Below are 26,558 nucleotides of genomic sequence, written 5' to 3'. Positions count from 1 at the left end.
TCCATGGCTCCAACTGCATATGTAGCAGAGGAGGGCCTTGTTGGGGATCAATGGGAGGAGAGGTCTTTGGTCCTGTGAAGGCTCCATGCTTCATTGTAGGGGAATTTGAGGGCACAAAGCCAGGAGTGGCTGGATGGGTAGCAGATCACCCTCAAGAAGCAGGGGTGGGGGGATGGGATGGGGGTTTTGGTGGTGGTGGGACCTGGAAAGGGGATAACATTTGAAATATAAATAAAAATATATCCAATAAAAAGTTTAAAGATAATTTTAGTTTATTATTTTTATTCATTTTTTACACTTCAGATGTTATTCTCCCCCTACCCAGTCCACCCTCTGACTATGACACATCCCTTACCTCCAACCCACATCCCTGTCTCCAAGAGGCTGTTCCCAACCCCAACCCCATTCCACCTGACCACTAAACTCCTGGAGGCCTCTAGTTTCTTGAGGGTTAGGTGCATCATCTCAGATTGAGCACAGACCCAGCAGTCTGTAGGGAGCCGCGGTGAGCGTGACAACTTTTGCCATTACAAGATGGCGCAGGAATCCTGTGCTCCCACAAGTAAACAACTAACTACACAGGTGCAAAAGGCAAAAGTGCGCCAAGCCACTGCCCATCCCAGGGCGTAATATGGGGTGATGAGTGAACAGCCAATCAGAAGTGAACACACCACTCTAGGGTACATATAGCAGTGCCTGTCCCGGGCTTGGGGTCTTCCGCTTCTGCTGATACAAGAATAAAGCCTCGCTGTATAACCACCCGAACACTGCCTCGTGTGTCTCTTTCACGGGCGAAGGGGACTCGGAAGGGGCGCGGAATATCTGGCGTCGAAACCCGGGAATTTCAAGGCGCAGCGGAGACTCCCTGAGATTCGGGGCGGGTTAAAAGACTACAGGATCGAGGTATGTCTCTGAGAGATATGTTTGGGGTGGAAGCTTTCGTTGCGGGCGGATTCTCATCCATTGCCGCCGCCACACTAGTTGGCCTCTTGCTTGTGTTTTTGCTTTTGGCTTATTTGTGTTGTGAAGATCCAGCTTGCAGCACAGCTATTAGTGCAAGTCAAGAGGTTTCAGGAGAGGTCCACTCCAGGGTATCAGAAACAGAGCGTGTTAGCCAGCATCAGGACAAGGAGCCTGGGGAAAAAGATAAGGCCAAAGAGCCTGGAAAGGAGAAGCAGGTAAAAAAAGCCTGGGCAACAGAGACAGGTCAAGGAGCCTGGTCAAAGAAAAGAGTACTCAAAAGGAACAGGGGCCACTGCAGGGCCTATCAAGGTTAAGGACCCTTCACCAGCTGGTGAAGGGGAGGTAGCCACCTATGCAAAAAATAACCATTCTGAGATAAGACTAAGAAAGACCTTGAGTCCCTTGGCCCCACCCTTGCCTCCGGCCTATGCCCCGGGCAGCATCTCTAATTCATTTCTCAGCCCAGGAGATCAGAGACAGCTACAGCTGGCATTTCCGGTCTTTGAAGGGGCAGAATGCGCCTGTGTCCATGCCCCAGTAGAGTATAGGCAGGTCAAAGAATTAGCTGAGGCAGTACGTGCATATGGAATTGGGGCTAATTTTACTGTATCCCAAGTGGAGAGGTTAAGTGCAGCTGCTATGATGCCAGGAGACTGGCAGGACACAGTGAAGGCGGTACTTAACAATATGGGCCAATACCTAGAGTGGAAGGCCTTGTGGCACGAGGCACTGAAAGCACAAGCCAGGATTAACGCAAACACTGAGGGACAACAATTATGGACTTTTTGACATGCTGGTTGGAGTTGGCGTACACGCGAACAACCAGACCACGCATCCCTGGCAGGTCTACGCACAGATAGCACCAGCGGGTCTGCATGTTGCTACTGAGAAAGTTCAATTTTCAGAAATTGGCTCCTTTTTAGGGACAGTTATCTATCCAGAAAAGATAATTCCTCAGAAATTGGAGATTCGTAGAGACCATTTACATACTTTGAATGATTTTCAGAAATTTTTAGGTGATATAAATTGGTTAAGACCATTTTTAAAAATTCCCTTGGCCGAGCTGAAACCTTTATTTGATATTTTGGAAGGGGATGCTCATATTTCCTCACCGAGGGCCTTAACACTGGCTGCAAGCCGAGCTCTACAAGCAGTAGAAAATGCTTTACAAGATGCCCAGTTGAAACGCATAGATGAAACCAAAACCTTTGACTTATGTGTTTTTAAAACTAGACACTTACCAACTGCTGTGTTATGGCAGGAGATGCCTTTGTTATGGATTCATCCCAATGCTTCTCCCGCAAAGATTATTGAAAGGTATCCAGATTCAGTCACTCAGCTTGCCCTTCGTGGACTAAAAGCAGCCATTACCCATTTTGGAAGGGAGCCTAAGGTTTTGATAGTGCCCTATACTGCCCATCACGTCCAAATATTAACGCAACCTCTGATGTTTGGGCAGTGCTGGTTACTTCCTTCAATGGTCAAATAGATAATCATTATCCTAAGCATCCCATCTTACAATTTGCCTTAACTCAAGCTATCATATTTCCACATATTGTGTCTCAGGAGCCACTCCCAGATGGAATGATAGTTTATACGGACGGGTCAAAAACAGGAGTGGATGCCTATGTGGTTAATGATAAGGTTACATCCAAACAATACCATGAAACCTCACCTCAAATTGTGGAATGCTTAGTGGTGTCAGAGGTTCTGGAAATCTTTCCAGGTCCCTTAAATATTGTTTCAGATTCCTTCTATGTGGTTAATGCAGTGAAAGCATTAGAAGTTGCTGGGTTAATTAAGACATCTAGCAGACTTGTAGAAGTTTTTCAAAAGATTCAGCTTACCCTGGCTAAGCAAAGATTCCCTGTCTTTATAACTCATATTAGGGCTCACTCAGGCTTACCTGGACCTATGTCCCGTGGAAATGACCTGGCAGATCGAGCCACAAAGTTGATTGCAATTGCCCTTTTGCCAAGATTGGATTTGGCTAAAGCCTTTCATAAAAGGTTTCATGTGACAGCTGAGACGCTACAATGTCGATTTAACATCACTAAAAAAGAGGCTAGATATATCGTGACTCAATGCCAAAACTCCTGTCGATTCCTACCTGTTCCCCATACTGGAATTAACCCTTGGGGAATTAGGCCATTACAGATCTGGCAAATGAATGTTACTCACATCTCATCCTTTGGCAAATTACAATATTTGCATGTCTCCATTGATACCTGTTCTGGAGTTATGTTCGCCTCTCCATTGACTGGAGAAAAGGCAGCCCATGTTATTCAACATTGTCTCGAGGCTTGGAGTGCCTGGGGAAAGCCTAAATTCCTTAAAACTGACAATGGACCAGCCTACACTTCTCAAAAATTTCAACAATTTTGTCGCCAAATGGAGGTGACACACCTGACAGGTCTTCCTTACAACCCTCAGGGACAGGGCATCATTGAGCGTGCTCATTGTACCCTTAAAACTTATTTGATAAAACAAAAAGGAGAAGTTGAGGAAGCTCTGCCCACGGTGCCACGGGTTATTGTCTCTGGCACTTTTTACTCTCAACTTTTTAAATTTGGACAGTCAGGGCAACACTGCGGCTGATCGCCATTGCCTGGAACCAACTAGGCCAAAAGAAATGATAAAATGGAAAGATGTTTTGACTGGTCAATGGAAAGGCCTGGATCCTATTTTAATAAGATCCAGGGGAGCGGTTTGTATTTTTCCACAGGAAGAAGACAACCCATTTTGGCTGCCAGAGCGACTGACGTGGCGACTCGCGGTTCCTGAAAATGACCCCCTGAAGGATTCATCTGCAGACGCTCTCAGTTCTCATTTGGACTCTCCTAAATTGGGTTCCTAGTATATATAGTGAATTTAGATGGCTATCCTATCTACTTTTCCAAAACCTATGCCCTTGCCTTCTTAAAAGGTGCCGCTTCTGCTAAACAGAATTCCTCCTATACCCTTAACTGTAATGCCTCACTCCAGTTTGTGTGTATCCTCCATTTTTTTTCATCCTATCCAACAACTCCTTTAATCCTTGTACCAGTGTAACTTGCTTTATGTCCCAGTGCTGGTCTGCTCCTGTCTATAAGCAGGCCCTAATAGCCAGTATACCACTATGGATCCCTATCCCCATTCAGACGTCTGGGACCTTGACTTTATTTTGACAGAAGAGAGATTTTGATATAACTGCAGCCATTATCACTGCTATTACCATCTCTGCAGCTGCAGCTGTGACAGCCGGCATAGCCTTGGCTAATCAAGTTACAGCAGCTACTGTTGTTAATCAAATTTCAGAAAAGACTTCTGAGGCTTTGACCACTCTACAGAAAGTGGATGCACACTTGGCATCAGACATTCTGTTGGTCAATCAGAGAGTTGATTTGCTCCAAGCCCATGTAGAACAACTCACAGATGTGGTTCAAATGAGCTGTGTGTCAGCAACCCCACATCTATGTATTACACCTCTGGGATTTATGAATGATACATTTATTCAAAGCCATAATCTTTCTGCTTATTTACAAGGGAATTGGACTAGAGAGCTGGACCAGATGCAGCAGCGATTGCAGATCCGGATTTTGAGCCTTAATGGAACGCGAGTGGACCCTGTTACCCCTGGCAATTTTACTTCTTGGCTTACCTCTGCCTTTTCTTTCTTTCTTAAAGGGTGGGGATAGGTCTGTTTGGTGCAGCCCTATGTTGTGGATTAGTGTTCATGTTATGGTTGGTCTGCAAGCTCAGAGCCCAACAAAAACATGACAAGGTCACTATTGCCCAAGCACTCGTAGCCTTGAGCAAGGATCTTCCCCTGAAATTTGGCTAACAATGCTAAGAAAGTAACTGATGACTGAGACCCTCAGTCGATGCACCCCAAGGGTTCAGCCCATTGCACTGGGTCGATGAGAGTTCTAAGTCTAGTCAGCCCTTGCCTGAATAACTGTGGTACCTGAATATTTAGAGGTGTTTGCGAGTGGGTACTCGACAGGGAATGTTCCACGAGTGTGGATAGATTTCCCGAAAGTATGCCTGATTGCACAAAGGTTTGATGCCAAAAACCTCCTCTCCTGGTGGCACCCCAGGGAGGAGGCTCCCTTTCCCCGACAAAGGCATTGAGATGGGAATGGGAAGTATTACTCATTGCACGATGACAAGAGAAGAAACCCATTACAATATCTCATTTTGCACAGGGGATCAGGCCTCTGCTTTCCCTCACTGAGTTGGTGCCGTGCTTGATAGGCAAAAGGCTGTTCCATCTTTATAAAATAGATAGGGGGAGACGTAGGGAGCTGCAGTGAGCGTGACAGCTTTCGCCATTACAAGATGGCGTGGCCATCCTGTGCTCCCACAAGTAAACAACTATCTGCGCAGGTGCAAAAGGCAAAAGCGCGTCAAGCCACTGCCCATCCCAGGGTGTAATATGGTTTTATGAGTGAACAGCCAATCAGAAGTGAACACACCACTCTAGGGTACATATAGCAGTGCCTGTCCCGGGCTTGGGGTCTTCCGCTTCTGCTGACACAAGAATAAAGCCTCGTTGTAGTAACCACCCGAACACTGCTTCACGTGTCTCTTTCGCAGGCGAAGGGGACTCGGAAGGGGCGCGGAACAGCAGTCCTTTGCTGTATATGGATTGGGGGCCTCATATCAGCTGGTGGGGTCCAGATTGAGACTGCTGGTCCTCCTACAGGGTTTCCCTCTTCCTCAGCTTCTTTCATCCTTTCCCTAATTCAACCACAGGGGTCAGTAGCTTCTGTTCATTGGTTGGGTGCAAATATCTGCATCTGACTCTTTCAGCTGCTTGTTGGGTCTTCTTGAGGGCAGTCATGATAGGTCCATTTTGTGAGTGTTCCATAGCCTCAGTAATAGTGTCAGGCCTTGGGACCACCCCTTGAGTTGGATCCCATTTTGGGCCTGTTGCTGGACCTTATTTTTTTCATGCTCATCTCCATTTCCATCCCTGTAGTTCTTTCAGACAGGAACAGTTATGGGTCAGAGCTTTGACTATGGGAAGGCAACCCCCTTACTCATTTGATACCCTGTCTTCCTGCTGGAGGTGGGCTCTGTAAGTTCCCTCTCTCTACTGTCAGGCATTTCATCTAAGGTTCCTCCCTTTGAGTCCTGAGAGTCTCTCACCTCCCAGGTCTCTGTTGCATTCTGGAGGGTCCCCCAACCTCCTACCTCCCTAGGTTGCCTGTTTCCATTCTTTCTGCTGGCTCTCAGGGCTTCAGTTCTTCTCACTCACCCAATACCAGATCAGGTTCCCCTTTCCCCACATTCCTGTCCACTTTCCCTCCCAGGTCCCTCCCTTTCTCCCCACTTGTGATTGCTTTCTTCTCCCTCCCCAGTGGGACTGAGGGGTTCTCACTTGGGCCTTTCAGCTTGTTGACCTTTATGAGTTCTGTGAACTATATCTTAGGTATTCTGTCTTCTTCTTCTTCTTCTTCTTCTTCTTCTTCTTCTTCTTCTTCTTCTTCTTCTTCTTCTCTGGCTAATATCCACTTATTAGTGACTACCACACTATGAATGTCCTTTTGGGTCTGAGTTACCTCACTTAGGATGGTATTTTCTAGTTCCATCCATTTGCCTGCAAAACTCAGCATGTCCTCCTTCTTAATACTGAATAGTATTCCATTGTATAAATGAACCACATTTTCTGTATCCATTCTTCTGTCGTGGGACATCTGGGTTGTTTCCATCTTCTGGCTATCACAAATAAGGCCACTATGAACATAATGAAACATGTGTCAGATCAGGGTCATCATATAAACTGAAAAATTCTTCATGAGAAATAATCATGTTTGGAAATAGTGCTGAATTTTATGAGGATCTTCTTTCTTGGTTATTAGATGACTGGGTTAAATTTACAGTGTCTGTTTATAAAATAAGCTGTTAAGAATCTCACTTATCTTTATGAAGCTTTCATCATTTTTCAACTTACTTTTCTAAATAATTAATAAATATGAATTATACAATAAATAATTATGTAACAGTTTGTGGAATGCAGATATTTGAAGAAAGGAGAGTTCATTCTTAAGAGATTGTAGCCTCGATGTCAAGAAATGCAGACGGAGTCACTTTGAAATGTGTTGGGGAAATCTGGCTAAAGATAAGCATTATTGGAATTGCTGGGGTTACTAGATTATGTTTTTTTCAATCTGGCATGGAATACTTGGTGGAATAGGTAACATTCAAGATTTTCTTTAGGTTTTATGTCTGTTTTAGTGTACAAAAAGATTTAGTTTCTGTATCACAGAAAGTAGGTTCAGACTCAATGTTAAGTGATGAATGTGTCAAGTCCAGTCCTTCAGTCTTTGCCTGTCAAGGAGTATACAGACATTGTTGCAGGCCACATGATTGTAGACAAGTTCCACAGAAGAAAGAAGCTGCAGAGACTGAAATATGTACTCATTAGCTAGCCTCAACCTATCATGCCTGTGTTGAATAAATTCTTAATGTTCCTTCAGAGAGAAAACAGTAAAAAAAAATACATAGGTAACAGATGAAGGTTTGGGAATTTTGATAGGTGTAGATACACCTCCATTGCTGTGATATACATTGCTGACTGCTTTGATTGCTTTAGTTCAGAAGTTATCATCGAAATAAATTTTTCACTGATTTGTTAAGTGGACACAAGTGAAAATATAAATTTAAATTATCACCCCCTTTTGTATTAAAAGACTGTCTCCTTTTTGGTTATATACCTAGGATTATATTTTTTGACACACACACACACACACACACACACGCACGCATACCTATACATGTTTGTGCACATATGCCTTCAGGAGAGTGGAGAAAACAGTGGTAACCTGAATTAAGTGGAAGGCAGGCACTATCTAACTTTGTGGTAGCCATAAAATGGTTCCATAAACTTTACAAAATTATACACATGTTGTCCTCAGAACAATGCAGGTAATGTAAAGTTATATTTTGTAAAGTTTGTCGGTGCAAAACTTGAAATGATGTACATTTGAGTTCAGTCTGTACTCTTTTTGGTGTGTGGGTCGGGGAACAGGTAGTCTCTATATGGCCCTGGTTGTCCTCAAACATGTAGAAATCTGCCTGCTTCTGCTCCGCAAATGCTGTTGACTAAAGGCTTAAGCCAGTACACCAGGCACAGTCTATGTTTTTAACTAGCATGTAAATATTTATAAATGTTTCTAGAAGATAAAAAGGACCATATTTTCCTGTTTTTCTTGTTTTCAACATTTTAAAAATTTTACAACTCTGCATAAAATTATCATACACTAAAATAGTAAAAACTAGTATCTTTTTTGTTAGTTCACTTGTAACATTTTCTTGTTTTGTGTTACTTTAAAGATGATGAGACATGTCAATGCAATGCATTCTCTATGAATATATTTGGACTAAGTTATTTTATCACTGGTTGTGCTTATACCAAAGAAGGATTCTGTTCCTTACTGATATTACATTACCTGCAACTATATATACACAGAAAAAATTACATAGACCACAAATGTCTCATTATATAAAATATGAAATAAAGGTTATTTTTCTCTCCACTATTACATTGGTTGGGTGTCGTAGACTTGATTTCTCAACAGGTCTCTAGTCTGCTATCCTTAGCACATGTGTGGATCTCTGCACTGAGACTCTTCAGAATTCTCCCTTAATATCTATTGTATTAGAAGCTTGCAAACTTCTACTCATTTCACAGAGTCTCTATGCTCTACTCAAAAACAAGCTGCTTACAGAATCCAAATTGAGCACTGATCCCTTAAAGGTAGCAGATCCAAGGACTAGTAACTTGGCCTGTTCCTTACAGGGCACATCCTGCTGAACTCCTAAGATCCCTTTGAGTGCTTTTCTGTGAGTCACTGTTAATAAATCTTCACCTTCATTAAAATGTTTCTTTACATAAAATTCAGTCTTTTCCAAATGACAAATTCTCATTTTTTTGACATAGATTGTCCTTGCATCTTTTTAAATTAATTAATTAATTAATTTTATTGTATATTTTATTTATTTACATTTTAAATGTTACTCCCTTTCCTGGTTTCTCCTCCAGAAAACCCCCTATCCCATTCCTCCCTCCCCCTGCTTCTATGAGGGTGCTCCCCCACCTGCCCACCCACTCCTGCCTCCCTGTCCCGGCACTCGACTACACTGAGGCATTGAGCCTTCCTTGGACCAAGGGCCTCTCCTTCCATTCATGCCTGACAAGGCCATCCTCTGCTACATATGTGGCTGAAGGTTCTGACTGCATGTGTTTTCTTCTTTTTGTCTTACACCAAGCAAATCACCACTTTTTTTGGGGGGGGGGAGGTGGGAGGCAATCCCTACAGTTTAACTCAGTTCTGACACTCTCAATCTATTCAGTGTTAGACTTCAAGGTTTAGAGCTCAATCCGGTAAATTTGCCACCATTCCTCATGCTAGTTATATTCCAAGATGTCAACTGTGCTTCTGGTTAACTGGCTATGGATTGGAGGTCCCCATAAACTCCTTTGAATTTAATGACTTATTTAAATATCTCACAGGTCAGATTTTGTCATAGTTTCCTTACGATAATACTGGTTATCAAAAAGGCTGCAGTAAAGGATGCAAACACGTGGCTATGATTTATAGCCCTGAAGAAAGATTCACTGGGCAAAATCAAGTGTCTAAAGCCCAATCATATCTGTATTTTCCAAGTTTTTGTGTGCCCCAGTTACTGATATGTGAATATCCCATGTACTCTCTCTGCCACACAGCTCTACCTTTGGAAGACAAGAGCATAGAAAACTGAAAATAGATTCCAAATTACTATGACATCTGGTTGTGGCTGATTCTTAAAGGACTGTCAGACTGTCAACCAGATGTTTGTTTCATGAAATACCTCAAATACATTCTTAATATGTATTTTCCATCTGTCCTATTTTCTCCTAGAATTGATGGGAAGATGGGAATGATTTTAAAAAAAAATGAACAAGTGAACTCCTGACCCTGATTTTCCAAAGCTTCTTCTTTTTTTTTTTTTAAAAACATGTTTCTACCCCATCCCCCACATACGCAGAATTTCCAGTTTTGTTAAACACGAACAATTTATTGAACAGCTTAGTATTAAATTTTGGCCATGTAGATATTTTCTTATTTGTTTATGTTTGTTTATACATCACATATCACAACAGAATTTTTGTTTGCTTTACTGAAAAGCAATAGAGTTAATTTTATGTTTTATAAGTTATAGGTTTTAAAGTCTTAGTTTGATTGTATTTATTGTATTTATCAGTCTTTACTAACTCTAATATAACACAAACTCAGAGGATGGCATGGGGCTTAAGTACATAAAACTTGTTTAAATATAGATATTTATCTTTCCTAGTACATAATCTTATTCTATCTTCTGGGACTCTAAGTCTTTTACACAGTAAAGCCATTGTTTCCTAGTGTTAAATATGTGACATCATAGGCTATTTTCTTTTTAGTTGTGTTCTTGGAATCTAAGTCCAGACAGGAAAAAACAATCTTATAGCAGTTTGAATTGTATAGACTCTTTAATTTTTGTTTCATTTAGGACTGAAATTTTCATCTCTGAATCATCATGAATACTATAGACATTGACATAGATTTAAAGTTTGAAAATATAAGTCTGTTACTATTTTCAGAATAATCCTACATTTTAAAAAATAAATTGAAATATAGTTCAAGTTTCATGGTCTTATAATAGGCATGCTGAAGAGAGAAAGTCTCCCCTATGTTCTTGTTAGTGTAACTAGAAAAAATCCATATTACTAATATTATTTAATGACTTTTGAATTCTAGGTTTTGTATCTTTTGATAAATTTTATGTATTTGCTTAAATTAAATTGATATTTTAAAGGTTTGAAATTAGATTGCAAAAACTAAATTAAAAACTTTTAAAAGACACCGCAAAACCTCTAAAAGAAAGAGTATAATCTGTAGTGCAGGTTTTCCTACCCAAATTTCTGTCATAACCTCTTTTAGCTGTTTTCTGTTACAAAATTCAAAATAATCCCTTTCACAAACTGGCATAATGTAGTAGCTAAAAATGTGATTCTAGCAGCGTACTGCCAGATCAAATCCTGAATTCTCCATTTATCTGTTTGACTGTCATGAATATAATCTAGTCTGTGTCAATTTCTAAACCTATTAAATAAAGATGAGAAGACCCACTTTGAAATTTTAGTATGCCAATATATTTAAAAATTGGTAATTTTAGAAATGCATAAATGTTAGCTACTTATACTTCCAAATGATATGCATTACATATCACTAAAAGAATATTTGTAAATCAACAATTTACTATAATTTTGACCCACTCTACAGTAACTTTTGAATCATTTAGAATGTTTTCTATTGATGAAATACAGATTACAGTCAGGCAGAAATGCTTTCCCTCCATTATATCTATGTATGTTTAATAGCAGGGTAACCTCCCTGTCTACTTCATATTTCCTTAACATACTTCATATTTCCTCAAGTCATCGCTGTTTTCCAGAAATATGATCAAATCTCCTGTAAGCTCAGGGGTCTCTTCCTGTTCAATTAGGTTTATGGTTCATGCACTTATTACATTTTGTTGTTATTGTATTGATTTTTTAAAGGTATGGAAGTGAATAATATGTCATATAGAAAAATTGGCCTCTGCAGAAATACTGAAAGTAGTTAGTTAGGGGAGAATAGATAAGCAGCAGGAGGGATGGGCGAGGAGGCTGTTGGGGAGAGACTCAATGAAAGTGAACATGTATGAAAATCACTGGTGAAACTATTTTGCACACTAATTTAAACACTAATAAAAATAAATACACATTAGCATGTTGACTTTATATGCTATACTTATTTCCCTCAGAAGTCAAGAGTAAGAAAGGTAAATTGTAACCATTTTAGGGAAACAAAAAGAAATGCATGCATATTTATTTTATTGTCAACTATGTGGGAGGAGAGGCCTACTCTGCCACTTTGTGGCTGTGTGTTGTAGCAGAGAAATCTCCTGTATTGCCTGTTTGCTCTGTCTTGGCTAGTAATCCTAAATGTAGAGAAGGAGAAGAAAGGCCAACCTTAAAGAAAAGCTTAAAGGAAGAAACATAGAGGCTTGATAGGAGAGTCAGAGCCAGAAGGAGGGAAAGACTGCAAAAGACTGACCCCATGGGTCATGGCTGGCTCAGCTCGCTTGCTTGAGTTCGTGGCCTCCATGGCTGGAACGTAGAGAGCTCGTAGGTGGGAGATTAGAAGGAGGTTCTTTAGTTGAAAACCTTCTCCATGATTTCCCACTGTGGGTCCCAAAGGAGAAAGATAGTCCATGATCTTAACAAGTTTATTGCCATGGTGGAAAATGTATGAAGCTATACCTTGTATTCTCAGGGCGGGCCTGAGGTTAAATACCTTTTACAAGGAGAAGGGCCTGGAATCGAATGCTTAATTGCCTATGCCCTCAGGCCTTTAGGTATCTCATTAGCATGGAGATCTATCTTGAGGCTCTGTGGCCTGTAGTCATGTCCTGTACCTGTGCTACTTGACTGATGGCCACAAACCTTTCTGTGGGAGGGGCTGTAGCTATGTGAAAGGAGCCAGGGGCCCAGGAGCAAGGCCAAACTCCTGCCTTCCCTGAGGGTATCCGGAGTTCAAGGCCTATTTGACCAGGTACCCAGCTGCCTCTCACAGCCCCACAAACATTTTTATGCTTAACTTTACATACGTAAAATGAAGTGGTATGTAACAACAATTAATGAAAAAAGAATTTATGAAAGAGAGCAAGGTGTGTCTGAGATTTGCAGTGAGGAAAAGGAAGGAGAATATAGTGTAATTGTATTACAAACTGAAAAAATAATAGAATTAAAAAAGAATGTATGCAACCACAAACATAATTAAAAACAATAAACTAGTAAAAATAAACTAAACATCAAGCAGGTAAACAAGCTGACTTATGAGGTCCTTCTATTGCACTGGTTTTATTTTCCTGGGAAATGTCTGTCTTCCTATCTGTTAAACTATGCAATGGATAGCAGATCCTGAGGCTTCTGCCTAGTCATTTGTGTTTCTACTGTGCTCATGTGTGGGTACCAAATCTGAAAATAAAATAGACATTTCCTCATCACGTCTTTTTAGCTTCCCTACCTTCACCTGCATAGGCTCCATGATTACTTTCCAATACATACTGCATGAATTTAAAACCACTACTGTGGCCCATACAACTTTTAAAGACTGACTTCCCTTTCTGCTTTTTTACCTGCCTCTGTGGGTTATTTTTCTCTTAGTCAGACTTGTCCTCCTGAGCTTGTCACTCTGTTCTCTTCATTGAGTGTTAGTGTTTCCTTAGTAGGAAAACATGCTCCATCCTTTGAGTTGTAACTCTTGCTGTTTCCTCTGTTCTGGTGGTTCGTGTAAAATCCTGTGTATGTTTTTCTCTTTTATATTTGGTCCTAGTTCCTAGCTCACGAACCCCTTCACAAGACAAAGCAAAGAACTGAACACTGTCTTCTAGAGCACAGACGATGTTTTTGCTCTAATAGTAGATGGTAAGAACACCTGTTCCCATTTCAAAAAAAAGGAAGTCCTGAATTCATTCTAGCAAAGAAGAAATACTGAGCACTTGGCCAGATTTCTGACAGGCAGGATTTTTCCCTCTATCGGTTAGTACAAACACCTATCATTTTGTCTCATTATGAGTCTACGGTGCTGCCAGGCTTCTGTTTCATCCACAAATGGATGTCTTCTTAAAAGTCCATGGCATAGTATTTGCACATGTTCAAACTCCAACCATGTAGGAGATACAAATGGAGAACACTGGATAGCATATGAAGTGCTACTTTTTCTCTGCAACACACGTGTCTCTTCTCTTAGCTATTGTATTTCTTTGTTGTCCTTTATGGTAACCACTGGGGGACATTCAGGATCCATACTATTTCACATGTCATTTCTTTATCTCTTAAATTATTTGGGATCCTTTCATAAGGACATATGGATCAACCAAGAGCTCACTGGTAGAAATCAGTTTCTACCTTGCTCCTCTTACGTAAGTGTGACATTGCCCCCTGTCAGCAACTGTCAGGAGAAACACTTGTGAGGTAGAATAGTATTCATCCTATGCAATTGCAATCTTGCTGCCACTTTTGTTTACAGGTAATCATATTCCTTCCTATATCGGATGTGTACATAGGAATGTGCACAACTCTCAGTCACGACCCAGGTGGAACTAAACACGCTCACAGTGTTTTGTTGTCCAAGTATATATTTTTTTTCCTAAAGGAGTTAATTTTTTCAAGCATTTGTGACAAAATTATGGATCTAATCCCTTAAATTCCCAGTACCAAGAAAGGAACACTATAAATAAAATAAACAAAGGCTGCAGAACCACTGGACTGAGCATGGAGTCTCCAATGGAGGAGTTAGAGAAAGGACTGAAGGAATTGAAGGGGGTTGCAGCCCCTTAGGAAGAACAACAATATCAACCAACCATACCTCCCCAGAGATCCCAGGGACTAAACCACCAACCAAGGGGTACACATGGAGGGACCCATGGCTCCAGCCACATATGTAGCAGAGGATGGCCTTGTCAGACAGTGGGAGGAAAGACCCTTGGTCCTGTGAAGGCTCGATGCCCCAGTGTAGGGGAATGCCAGGACAGTGAGGCAGGAGTGGGGTGGTGGGTGGGGGGACATTCTCATAGCAGTAGGAGGGAGGGGGAGTGGGATAGGCGGTTTTGCAGGGAAGGCCTAGGAAAGGGGATAACATTTGAAATGTAAATAAAAAAAATAAAAATAAAATGGGAGGAGAAGCATGTGATTATACCTGGTGTGAAAGCCCAGGCTTCCTGTGACCTAGATGTACCAGCCTTTTCAGTGTCATGTGAGTGACTTAATGTCTAATGAATTAAGAGGTACCCTAAAAATATTTCCCACTCACAGTGTCTGTGAACCCAGAGAACCAATATAGTCATGAGTGGGCAGTTTTTTTAATAGAGATTGTAGACAATCACTTTGGAACCTAAGGATGTTGTTATTTTAATTGAAAGATAGGTTTATCTTATAGGAAAAACTATCTGGATTTCAGCAGAATGTGACTTTTTTTTTTCCTAATCAGAAACACAGCAGAGGGAAGTACATGTGTATATAGTGGCAACCACACTTCTGATAATAGAGTCCATGAAATGTTTTCTGTCCCAATCAAAACAGGAAGCTGGAGACCTCTCTTGCTTAAAATAATCAGTTCTTCACTGAGCATGTGCAAAGGAAGGCTTTCTCATTTTTCTGTTATAAAATATTAGATCTTAGAAGTTTTTTTTTTTTTTTTTTTTAAAACAAAAAACAACTGTATACCCATGAATGGCCTGGATTCATGTCACTACAGTTGGGTCAGCTATTTTATAAAAATTGCTATTGCTGGTAAATTATTGATGGTATTTGCAAATTGTTTTTAGAATATCCTTTGTGGAGACTTTTTCAACAGCTAAGCTCTGCTCTTAGCTCTTGTTATCTATTCTTCTTGTTATTTGGGAGCATGAAAAAGGGACTAGAGAAGGGAGTATAGGCCGAGAAAGAGAGAGGAGAGAGAAAGACAGAGAGAGAAACAGAGGGGAGAGAGGAGAGAAAGAGAGAAGAGAAGAGCAGAAAGAGGAGAGAAAAAGAAAAGAAGAGGCTGGGAACATGTGAGGAGGGAAGGAGAGTGTAACTTTAATTTTTTTCAGAACCTATATTTTTTTTTTATTAATCATTCTGTTTGTTTACATCTCAAATGATATCCCACTTCTTGCTTACCCCTCCACAAGCCTCCCATCCTACAACCTCTCTCTCCTCCCTCTCCTTTGCCTCTATGAGGGTGCTCCCACACCCACCCATTTTCTTCTGCCCCACTCCTCCAGCACCCCCTCTAGGCTGGGGCATCAAACCTCCACAAGACGAAGGGCCTCCTCTCCTTTGCAATTGCAATTATGCAATTGCAAAATTGTTAAGACTCTATGGAATTTCATATTGTTGTCTCCTAATTTTAATGCAATAGTGTATATAAATTTCCATAGATACTTGTAGAACATACATTTTAACTGTTGGAAGGCACTGTAAATTATTTTAAGTACTTAGAATTGTTTTTTAATTAATAGTTGAATTCAAATCTCTCAGTGAAACACCTTTAAAATTTCAGTTTTAGTACTAGTAATTGACTTGCTATTTATAGTATTTTAAAGACTAAAAGAACCCTAACCAATAATTTCAGTTAAAATAATATTTGATGACTTTAGCCCAATAAAATAATTCTATATATTAAAGAATAGTTTTGAGTTCTTTCAAATAAACAGAAGACTTCTCAAATAGCCCATAAATCACACCTGATATAATAAAACAACCAAGTTTATTAAAATATAAAACATTCCCAAATTCATGTGTCTTGGGAGAGCATGGGTTTTAATTCACACAAGACAGATATACCCTTAAATGATCTTTTGAGTAGTAGAAAATAACAAAGCAAAATTTTAACCAGGCAAAGATATTTTACTGTGGTGGTTTGAATATACTTGGCCCAGGGAGTTGCACTATTAGGTGTAGCCTTGTTGTAGTAGGTGTGGTTAAAGGAATTATGTCACTGTGGGCATGGGCTTTGAGACCGAGACCCTCCTCCTAGCTGCCTGGAAGTCAATTTTCTCCTGGTTCCTTTCAAAACAAAATGTAGGACTCTCAGCTTCTTCTCCAGTGCAATGCCTTCCTGGACACTGCTATGGTTTCTGCCATGATGATAATGGACTGAACCTCTGAACCTGTAAGCTATACCTAATTAAATGTCATTCACAAGGGCTCTCTTGGTCATGGTGTTTCTTCACAACAAAGGAAACCCTAACTAAGACATTTACACCCTTCAAACAGTACATTTTTATGTGCTGATGGAAAGTGTGGCAAACACATAATTTTACATGGCATTTTTGCCCTTGCTTTCCCCTGCTTTCATTTTTCTAATACATAACTTTTCAAAATTGTGTACTGTGTTTATCACTGAGCAGCATCAGGCTTTGTACAGTAGGGACTCTAAGAAGACTTAGCTGTGACCTATGGAGGGCCTTGCACCGTTAGCACATCTGCTGCTTCGTCTTGTACCTCCAGCTCTTTAGGCTTCCATGCCGTCATATATTATCTTCCCATCTCTCTGAACAGGGCCCTCTTATTCCTTGTTTTGTTTTGATTGACAGCTCACTGCTCACTTTGAACAGAGTTTGAACAATGAAAAAAAAATAAGTTTTTCTCCAAATCAATTAACTCTTAAAATATTCTTTGGGATTCTGATTTTTTTAAACCTATGATTAGTAAGTGAACTGCCAAATTATACTTTATTATGACGAAGGGAAGGTTTAAAAAGGCCACAAGAGCTTTTTACAATGAGTAAAGCGATTCTAAGACAGTGGGATTCCAGGAGAATGGATAACTGTCTGGCTTCAGTAAACAGATTTACTATATAATCAGTGAGCAGATATTTATATTTTCGTTTAACAAGAGAAAATCTCCTTCTTTTGGATTACTATTGTTACATACATATAACTTGAGGTGAGGAGCCTGGAAGGACTTCAAGGAATGGAGCTGAAAAGATTGGGGATGGAAAAGGGAGAAGAAAGTTGATTTAGTTTTAGTTACATTTAAAAATATTAAAATTTAAAGATAAAAGACAAAAAAACCTGAGGCCAAGAAAGCTTGGCTATGACATTATCCAACGTTTCCTGGCAATAGTGTTGACAGAAATTAATTATGATAAAAATATTTCCATTTGTGACACAATGAATGATCTTGGAGAATATTATTCTAAGCAAAATTATTCAAAAAAAGACTAACAGATTCTGGATGGTTTTCTGTGTTGTGACTGCTACTGGGACTTGGAAATAGATGATAGGATGTCAGTTACAGTGTGAACAGTTCAGTAAATCAGAGGAATAACCTTAGGAGATCTATTGTATGGCCATACTTAATATAATAGAGATTTTATACATTCTTATCATTAAACATTGGTACAAATTTGTCTAATTTATATTGACTTTTCACCTTTGTATGCTTTTTGAAGGAGAGAATATAAAGTTGAGTGGGTAGGTAGGTTGGTGGAGAAGGTCTATGAGGATTTGGGGAAGATGAAAAATCGTGATCTAAAAAAATATATATGAAAATCAGCTCACAAAAGTTGGAGGCCCTAGGCCTTTCTCAAAAATTGGTGTGAAAAATAATAAACACATTAACTGATTTTAACAGTTCAATAATACATGAAGACATGAAAATATAATAACGTAGTTTATTGGTCTTTATATCAAAACCCACATCTGCCTCTCCTTTGCTCTCTTTATCAGCTGGTAAGAAAAGAGACTGACTTTGTTCCCCAAGGGAAAACAAGCCTCCAGCGCACCCAGATTCTCACAGTAAGTTTTGTTAACTATAAATATAATGTCCACAGTATGGATAAGACATTGTCACATGATCTCCCCCTTTAAACTGCAGTTACTTCTGTATCATTTTCCTTTTCTTTGTCTGTTCCTTTTGTTCCTAAGTATCTCTTACAGCTTGCCCATGTCATTGGATAAATTGCTCCACTATTTAAAATAAACCCAATCAGAGTCTTATAACAATTTCTGTCCCATTCATATTGCCCAAGAAGGTAGAAAGTATGCCAGCAGATTGCATAAGGGTCTCCATCATGTGATGAGATACTTTGGCAAGGGACAAAGTAAGCCAGAGGATCCAAAAGAGGAGGGTAGAGTAAAGGGGAAGGGAAGAAAACCACATTGCCTTAGAAGCAAAGAGAGTGCTGGCCTTTGTCAGCTATAGTGTTGTAAAGACTTTACTTATAAGTCTAAAGAGAAAAAACAGTTCAAAGAGATGATGTGAAATGCTGTTTAGATACTTGTTTCACATTGAAAAAATAGCAAGTGTATATCAGTCATAGCACAGAACAAATGCCATGCAATAGGAGTGGGGATAGATCAATTACACAGAAGCCTCCTGAACAGGCCCTAGTAGTGTATTTGTGTGCTCTCTTATATTTATAACAGCATTTATTTAAATAATTGGAGGGAATTGATAACAGTGTTAAAATTGTCTTTCGTGCAACATGATATATCACTTATTTTTTTAAAAATCAGAAAATTTGCCTATTATTAAAGATATTCTGAAGTTAGACATTATGGTCCACTTATTGCCTTCAAGATTAATTTCAAGAGTGTTTTTTAACCCCCATACTTTTGGCAAAGCATGGGTAATCAGTATATTCTATTATTATATACAGTCACGGTTAGAAAGTGCTGGTAGGAAGGAATAGTTTGATACCACTGTCTTCAACCTGTTCCTGATACAAGATCCCTAAGATTAATAATATTATTTGTTCAAATGATCTTGTTTAAATTTTGTTTTGTGAACATTACTTGCTTTGCATAAAGTGTAAGTAATGAAAAAGAGACCTTGGGAGTGGCATGTATAAAAGCCCTCTGGATGCTGAAGAATGTAGGATATGAGTGCATTTTGTTTTTTGATAATGGATTTCTCTAGGCAGAAAATATGTTCCCTTCTCACTTACAAGATCTCTAGGTGGGAGACAGTTGTTCTTGGGCCATTCTGCTTACTCTTTTTATTATGCTCTCACTCTTGAAAATAAGATTTTCTTCAAGGTTGCATGTATCTTAGAGTTAGTATGCTTATTGCAGAGAGTGATACACAGGAAACACTGAAGAGGGCAATACGTTGGAACTTAGTGCTGCAGGATATTTGATCACATGTGAAATCAAGAGTGTGTTGTTTACTGGAAAAACAATTTCTAGTTGGAGCTCAGTCTTAGCACATGCCTTTACTCTCTCTGGCTGGAATATAGACACACACTTTGTGCACAACCTTAATTGCAAACAATGAAGTTAGTTTGCAGAAGAAAGCACCCATGTTTGAAAGTGATGTCTAATTGAGTGGCAGACAAAGTGATGAATCAGAGAAAGATTTTTCAGAATAGGATATGCCCAACTCTTACGAAAAGAGAGAGGAAAGGAAACTACCCAAGAGAGTAGTGTGGAGAAAAAAGCAGGCAGTTTTACTGGAAGTTTTGCACAGACAGGCTCAAGAGAACAAGCTAGATACAGATAGAGACAGAATGAGCCAGAGTATGAGAAGGAGCCAGAAGATTATAACAGATTGCTAGAATTAGTCTGAGGTCCAGCAGAGCAATTCAGGAGAAGCCAAAAGAAGCCAGATTGAATAGGTCCACTTGGAGAGGAGTTTGAGCTAGGACAGCTGAGTTGAAGCATACAGACAGAGTTCAGAAAGAACTAGAAAGTTTGAACTTATTCAGCAATAAGACTCAGGCTGAAAACATTTTAGGGCTAGATTAGATTTTATGGAGGCTAGAAGCTTCTAGGATGATGCCTAGGTTAGCACACAGAGGCAGTAAGCCTACAAATGACACTTGCTTTGGGAGACTAAAGTGTCAGGGCCTAATACAAGGTGGTCTAATCTCCATTCCACCTTCACCTGTCAGTAGCATACACAGGTGGAGGGCTCGAACAGGCCCTAGAGAGATTTACATACTAATGAGGTACCTGAAGGCCAGAGGTGGAGCTGATTAAACATTCCTCCCCGCCCCTCCCCTTTTCTCCCCTCCCCTTTTTAACTCAGGTTGATCCTAGGTTTTAGGGGGTATGCATCAGATCCATCCACCATCCGCCATGTGAATAAACCGGTTTTGGAAACCCAAGGATTTCCTTCTGTGTTGGGGTCCTGCCGCCATGAGGAACCATGAGGAGCTGGGGAGAGGCTTTTAGTTAATGAGCAGCCGGGCCCAACTTCCAGCAGGAGGAACCCAGCCGACTACCCACAGCATGGCAGGAGGAACCCTGGGATCCCCAGCCTTATTTTTTCCCTACACTAAAGGTTGCTTTTACAAGGTAATCACTTGGCTTGTTAATTCAAAAGGGAAATGCTGAGGTTACCACTCTCAGACTGACCTTATACTGTATTGAATGACTGTATACCTCATTTGTAACATACCTGACTTTAGATTGCCATCCTTGTAGATCATGGGAATAATTCATCCAATCAGATAGTTATAACTCTTTGATAATTGTTACAAACAGGGGTTTATCAAACTCACTGAAAAGTCATCAGCACCTAACTAGGATGAGGTCCAACATTTCATAAGTCAATATTTCATAAGCAATAACTTAAGTTATCATTTGAGCTTCCATTAGAGACTTTTTTCCAGACTCTGATTTTTAAAACAATGACATCCTAATGATATCCTGGATACCCTAACAATACAACCAAATAACTTATAAACCGGCTCAGGGGGTTCTGGGTGGTAAATTAGGGTGTCAGTAACAAAAACATCCCACATAAGAATTTTTCCCTTCAATGTCTCTTAACTTTGTTGCAATTGTCATCTGACTTAGTGTCCAACCTCTGTTTTAGCATATCTGCTAATTGTTTTCTGTGGACCTCACATTCACTTTACTATTGAAGGTCCTGATGAACCTAAGCCCTACCTCAGGACTTTATTTTCACGTACTGAAAAGCTAATAAATCTTGATGTTATAGGCTCCACTTCTGAAAAAAAAAAAAAAAAAACACTGATACAAGATCAAAACTAGTGATCTTCAAATATTGTTTTTGTAAGAAATAAATTCAGATGACACTGACCTCCACTTTACAGGCAGAAAGATAGTTTCTGGAGGTGGGGGAGGGACCAAGCAAGCTGACTGCTTCTGTTATCCCTTTAAACACACACACGCACACGCACACGCACACGCACACGCACACACACTTTACATATTCTCTAGTATTCTCTAAGCACTTCAGTTTTTATATGAAAGGTAAAATGTTGTGAGTTTGAAGTCTCCTAGAAGGAGCAATGTCTGATAAATCATGATTAAAAGTCAGACCTTGAAATACTTACTTTGGAATCCACTTGTTTGTATAGCATAGCCATTGTTAGCTTAAATTTCATATCACTTACATGAGGGACCAGATGTTTCCTTTAGAATAAGTAACAGATACTTATGTATTTCCTTTTCTTTCCCTCATGGTTCCAGTCAACCAATATCTACTTTGAGGGACATTATAGTGTCGAAACCTTGAGCTGGAGACTTGGTACTTCCTTGTCTCAAGGAAAAGGAAGGAAGCTCTAACTGTGGAAAAGAAAAGGAAAAAAAAAAATCACAGTGTATGTTTATACCAGATGGTACTAAGAGAAAATGGAAAGAACTCTTGACCGTAAGCACAATCTAAAATAATTCCATGGAAAAATGTTCCAATTTCAATTGAAAATATTTACATAGTTTATTTTAGTTAGCTTCAAATAAAAACTAACAATTATATTTTAAATTATGACTGCTTATACCTAGCGCTTAATATGATTGTATGGTTAGCATTTCACTATAACCCGCTGAAAGAAAAAACAGTATCACTGGCAACATTATTAGCCATAGTTTTTAAAACTTTTTGAGATTATGATATAATCACATCTATTTTCCCTTCTCTTTCCTCCCTCCAAACCCTTCCATATAAGTAAGTACTTTTTAGTGTCTTTCAAATTCATGGCCTCTTTTAAAAATTGTTGATAAATACACACAATCGTGTATGTATGTATATTCCTAATTATGACCTGCTCTGTCAGGATGTTACTTGTATGTATGGTCTCAGGTTTGTCCGCTTGGCACTAGGTAACTAATTGACATGCTTTTTGCCAGAGAAGACTATTTCACTCTCAATACTCCTTAGTTTCCTAAAATTATTACTGTTATTTTGTTTGTTTCTTTCCCTTTTGATGTAAATTTGATCTGTGCACTTAAATAGTACTTACATGCCTATCAAAGAACAGTAACATGTTTTTTGGTCTTTATATATTTATCTCAGACATTTCTAATCAAATTGTATACACATCTCAAAGTATTATGTGTAAGTGGTCATGTACAAATTACTTGGCAGTGACTTTTCTCCACTACTGATTTTTTAATATCCAAGAGTCAATGGTGGTAAACTTTCATCTAAATCTGCTTCAATTCTGTTATATAATTAATTTGCAATGTCATTTTCAATTGAACAAAGCCCAACCTTGGGATCTTCATGGTATCTGTCAAATGAGCAGTACTTCGTTGGGAGAGCTTTCAACATGAATTGATTTTAGATGATCAGCATTCTTATTGAAGAGTGTTCTTAAGCATCATACATTTAAAACACTGTGAAGTAAAAGGCTGTTGAAGAGGGAACATTTCCATCATATATCTATGTATTGATTTGCACTTACAAACTGGCAGCAGCAAAATACATATCTGATTTGAATTACATGTTTAATTTAACAGCACCCTGAGACAGTATAAAAGGTCAAATTTAGCAGTTCAAATCTAATAATCAAAAACTTATTATTAACTCTGTTGAAACTTTCATTTATTGGTCCAAACACCAGAGATAAACGGAACTAGTAATGCATTTTGTATTTCATGGACTTTAGCAAGTTTTCCTAATTTACAATAAAAAATCAATAAATATACAATATATTTAAGCATGAAATACAAAAAGTAAATAGCGAATAATTAAAGAAATACTTGCTTATAGCTAATGTAAAAAGTTCAATTTTAGTTTATTTTTTAATAAACATGTAGCAATGAAACATGGTGATTAGGATTTTACTATATACACTAACAAAAATACTTTTAACATTTTATTGTCTAACTATTTAAAAGTAAAGTTTCTTTCTTAGATCAAAAAATTCAGTTCTCAGTTATGACTATTCTTAAATGCATAATATTTATCAATTAAACTTATATTTCATAATGTTAAAGGTGAAACCACTTATTTACATTACATAGGCTTCCTAGCAGTTATATGAGGAAGTTCTCAGATGTGAGAACTGCCAGGAAGAGGTCAGAGGAGGAAGATTCCAAGAAGCCAGCAAAGCATGAACACATGAAGTGAACAGTTGAAGTGGCAGAATAAAGTCAGGGCTATCTACAAGTGAGGGGTTATCCATACTCAGCCTTTGAGGGTGTTCTTTTATACTGAACTCTTTCTTAGAGTGTCATGAACTCATTTTAATTTTAAGAAATGTCTTTGATAAAGATCTAATTCAACTCTCTTTGAGTTACTGAATAAGAAGGCTTAAAATTTCCAGAAGGACTGCTCTTTTATCCGGAAAAAGACATAAAGTATAGTACCCTTGTGGTTCTGGCCTCCCCAGACAAGAAAGGCCCAAATGAATCAACAGGCCTTAGCTGAGAAATTGAGACAAATCTGTACTTTTGGCTTCTCACGTTTGTTTTATTTTTTATTTACATTTGTTTAATTTTTCACTACTTTTGTGTTCTAAACTACTGTTTAAGCACATTTTTGATATAGGTACCATAAAAAAGTCAAATCACCACATCTGAGATACTAGGATTTTTTAAAATGATGACTCATATTAAATTCAATATGCAAGAAATTGCTTAAGCAGACTACAGTGGCACACACCATAAATCTCAGAACTCAGAAAGCAAAGTGAGTTCTAGGACAACCTGAACTTTATAGATAGTACCAGGATAGCCAAAGACAGTAGGAGAGACCCTGTCTCAAATAAATAAATAAATAAATAAATAAATAAATAAATAAATGTTTAATAGCATTAAGATTAAGTTAAAATGAAAACTCAACTCTTCATTCTTTTGATGATAATAAATATGGATGCTAACTTCTACAAAAGCATGTAAATATGAAAAAAAACCAAGACCATACTTTTAATATTATATAAAATGATTGCCAAAGAAGCTTTTGTTGGGTTATAAAATTCAAGAAGAAATCACAGAAGAAATGCTTTCACTGACTCTGTTTTTATTTCTTCTTCAACATAATACATCCTGGCCACAGTTTCTCTTCCCTCCAGTCTTTGCATTTTCCACCCCCTTTTCTCCCAGATACATACATCTACTGTTTCTCTTCAGAAAAGAGCAGTCCCTTCTCCCCAGGAATCTCAACCAAACATAGCATAATAAGATACACTAAGACTAGCTACAAACCCTCACATCAACTGGAAGAGGCAACTCAGTAAAAGGCAAAGGATTCTAAGAGCAGCAAAAGGGTCAGAAACACCCTCCCTCCCAAGTTAAAGAGGCCCACAAAAACACCAAGCTAACAACTATGACATATATACAGAAGACATGGTAATTTTGGTGCTAAATACATTAATGCTTGTGTTCTACTTAAGAAAACTACAGGGTGCTTTTGGTTGGGCCAAACATCTAGCTGGTCTGCTCCCGTGAAGACACCATATCCTGAGACATCCTAGAGGAACCACTACACTCAGAGCAGCAGGATTTCAGGATCCCAGAGGCTGCCTGAGTCCCAGCAGTTCCTCTACCCAGTAGCTCAGGATCACAGGATCACAGAGACATCTGGACCCTGAGGAGTTCTGACACAAGTAAAATAACTAGAAAGATAGGCTCCAGTCAGAGACATTGAGTGCAGGTAGCTCTAGAATTAACCAGATGGAGAAAGGCAAGCACAAGAACATAAGCAACAAAAATCAAAGTTACTTGGCATCATCAGAACCCAGTTCTCCCACCATAGCAAGCCCTGGACGCCCCATCACACCAGAAAAGCCAGATTCAGAATTAGAATCACTTCTCATGATGATGATAAAGGACTTTAAGAGGGATATAAATAACTCCCTTAAAGAAGTACAGGAGAACATAGGTAAACAGGTAGAAGCCCTTAAAGAGGAAACACAAAAATCCCTTAAAGAACTGCAAGAGAACACAACCAAACTGGTAAAGGAATTAAAAAAAAAAAAAAAAAAAAACAAAAAAACAACCAGGTTCTAAAAATGGAAGTAGAAACAATAAAGGAATCTCAAAGGGAGACTACCCTGGAGATAGAAAACCTAGGAAAGAGATCAGGAGTCATAGATGCAAGCATCACCAACAGAATACAAGAGATAGAAGAGAGAATCTCATGTGCAGACGATACCATGGAAATAAATCATTGACACAACTGTCAAAGAAAATGCAAAATGCAAAAAGCCCCTAACGCAAAACATCCAGGAAATCTAGGACACAATGAGAAGACCAAACCTAAGGATAATAGGTATAGATGAGAATGAAGATTCCCAACTTAAAGGGTCTGTAAACATCTTCAACAAAATTATAGAGTAAAACTTCACATAAAAACTGCTCTCTCTCTCTCTCTCTCTCTCTCTCTCTCTCTCTCTCTCTCTCTCTGTGTGTGTGTGTGCATGTGTGTGTTTTTTAGTTAGTTCAGCTAAAGGTTTGTCTATCTTACTGAGTTACCCAAAAAACAGCTCTTGGTTTCCTTACTTCTTTGTATTGTTTTCTTTGTTTCTAATTGGTGGATGATGCAGCCCTGAGTTTGATTATTTCCCACTGTCTACTCCTCTAGAGTGTTTTGTGTTGCCTCTCTTCCTCCTCCTCCTCCCCTCCTCCTCCTCCCCTCCTCCCCTCCTCCTCTTCCTCCTCCTTCTGCCTTCAGATGAGGTGTTTTCATTTGTTAGTAGGAGAACTCTCCAACTTGTGTATAAGAACATTAATGCAATAAACTTTTCTCTTAGCATTCTTTTCATTGTGTCTCATAAGTTTGGATATGTTATATGTTGTGCTCTCATTTTCATTGAATTTTAGAAAGTCTTTATTAATTTCTTTATTTCTTTCCTTAC

At 39.0% G+C, this 26,558-nt stretch overlaps 1 long non-coding RNA gene across 3 annotated transcripts in view; it reads right to left on the bottom strand.

The window, feature by feature from the left end:
• Nucleotides 1–254: 254 nt before the first annotated feature.
• The window catches only part of LOC143434437 (uncharacterized), a 59,182-nt gene continuing 32,878 nt past the window's right edge, over nucleotides 255–26,558 (bottom strand). Inside the window, exons 5-7 of one of the 3 annotated variants that reach the window (XR_013103908.1) lie at nucleotides 22,970–23,109; nucleotides 21,873–22,044; nucleotides 255–6,684 (exon numbers count right to left, since the gene is read on the bottom strand). This is a non-coding gene — a long non-coding RNA (uncharacterized LOC143434437). Of the gene's footprint in view, nucleotides 6,685–21,812; nucleotides 22,045–22,969; nucleotides 23,110–26,558 lie in introns of all 3 variants that reach the window. The other 2 variants (XR_013103907.1, XR_013103906.1) reach the window with 2 other exon arrangements.

The sequence above is a fragment of the Arvicanthis niloticus genome, chromosome 15 (genome assembly GCF_011762505.2).
Source record: "Arvicanthis niloticus isolate mArvNil1 chromosome 15, mArvNil1.pat.X, whole genome shotgun sequence".
NCBI classification, from domain to species: Eukaryota; Metazoa; Chordata; class Mammalia; order Rodentia; family Muridae; genus Arvicanthis; species Arvicanthis niloticus.
The sequence above is the reverse complement of the archived record's forward strand: the minus strand, read 5'-3'. Positions and strand labels throughout refer to the sequence as shown.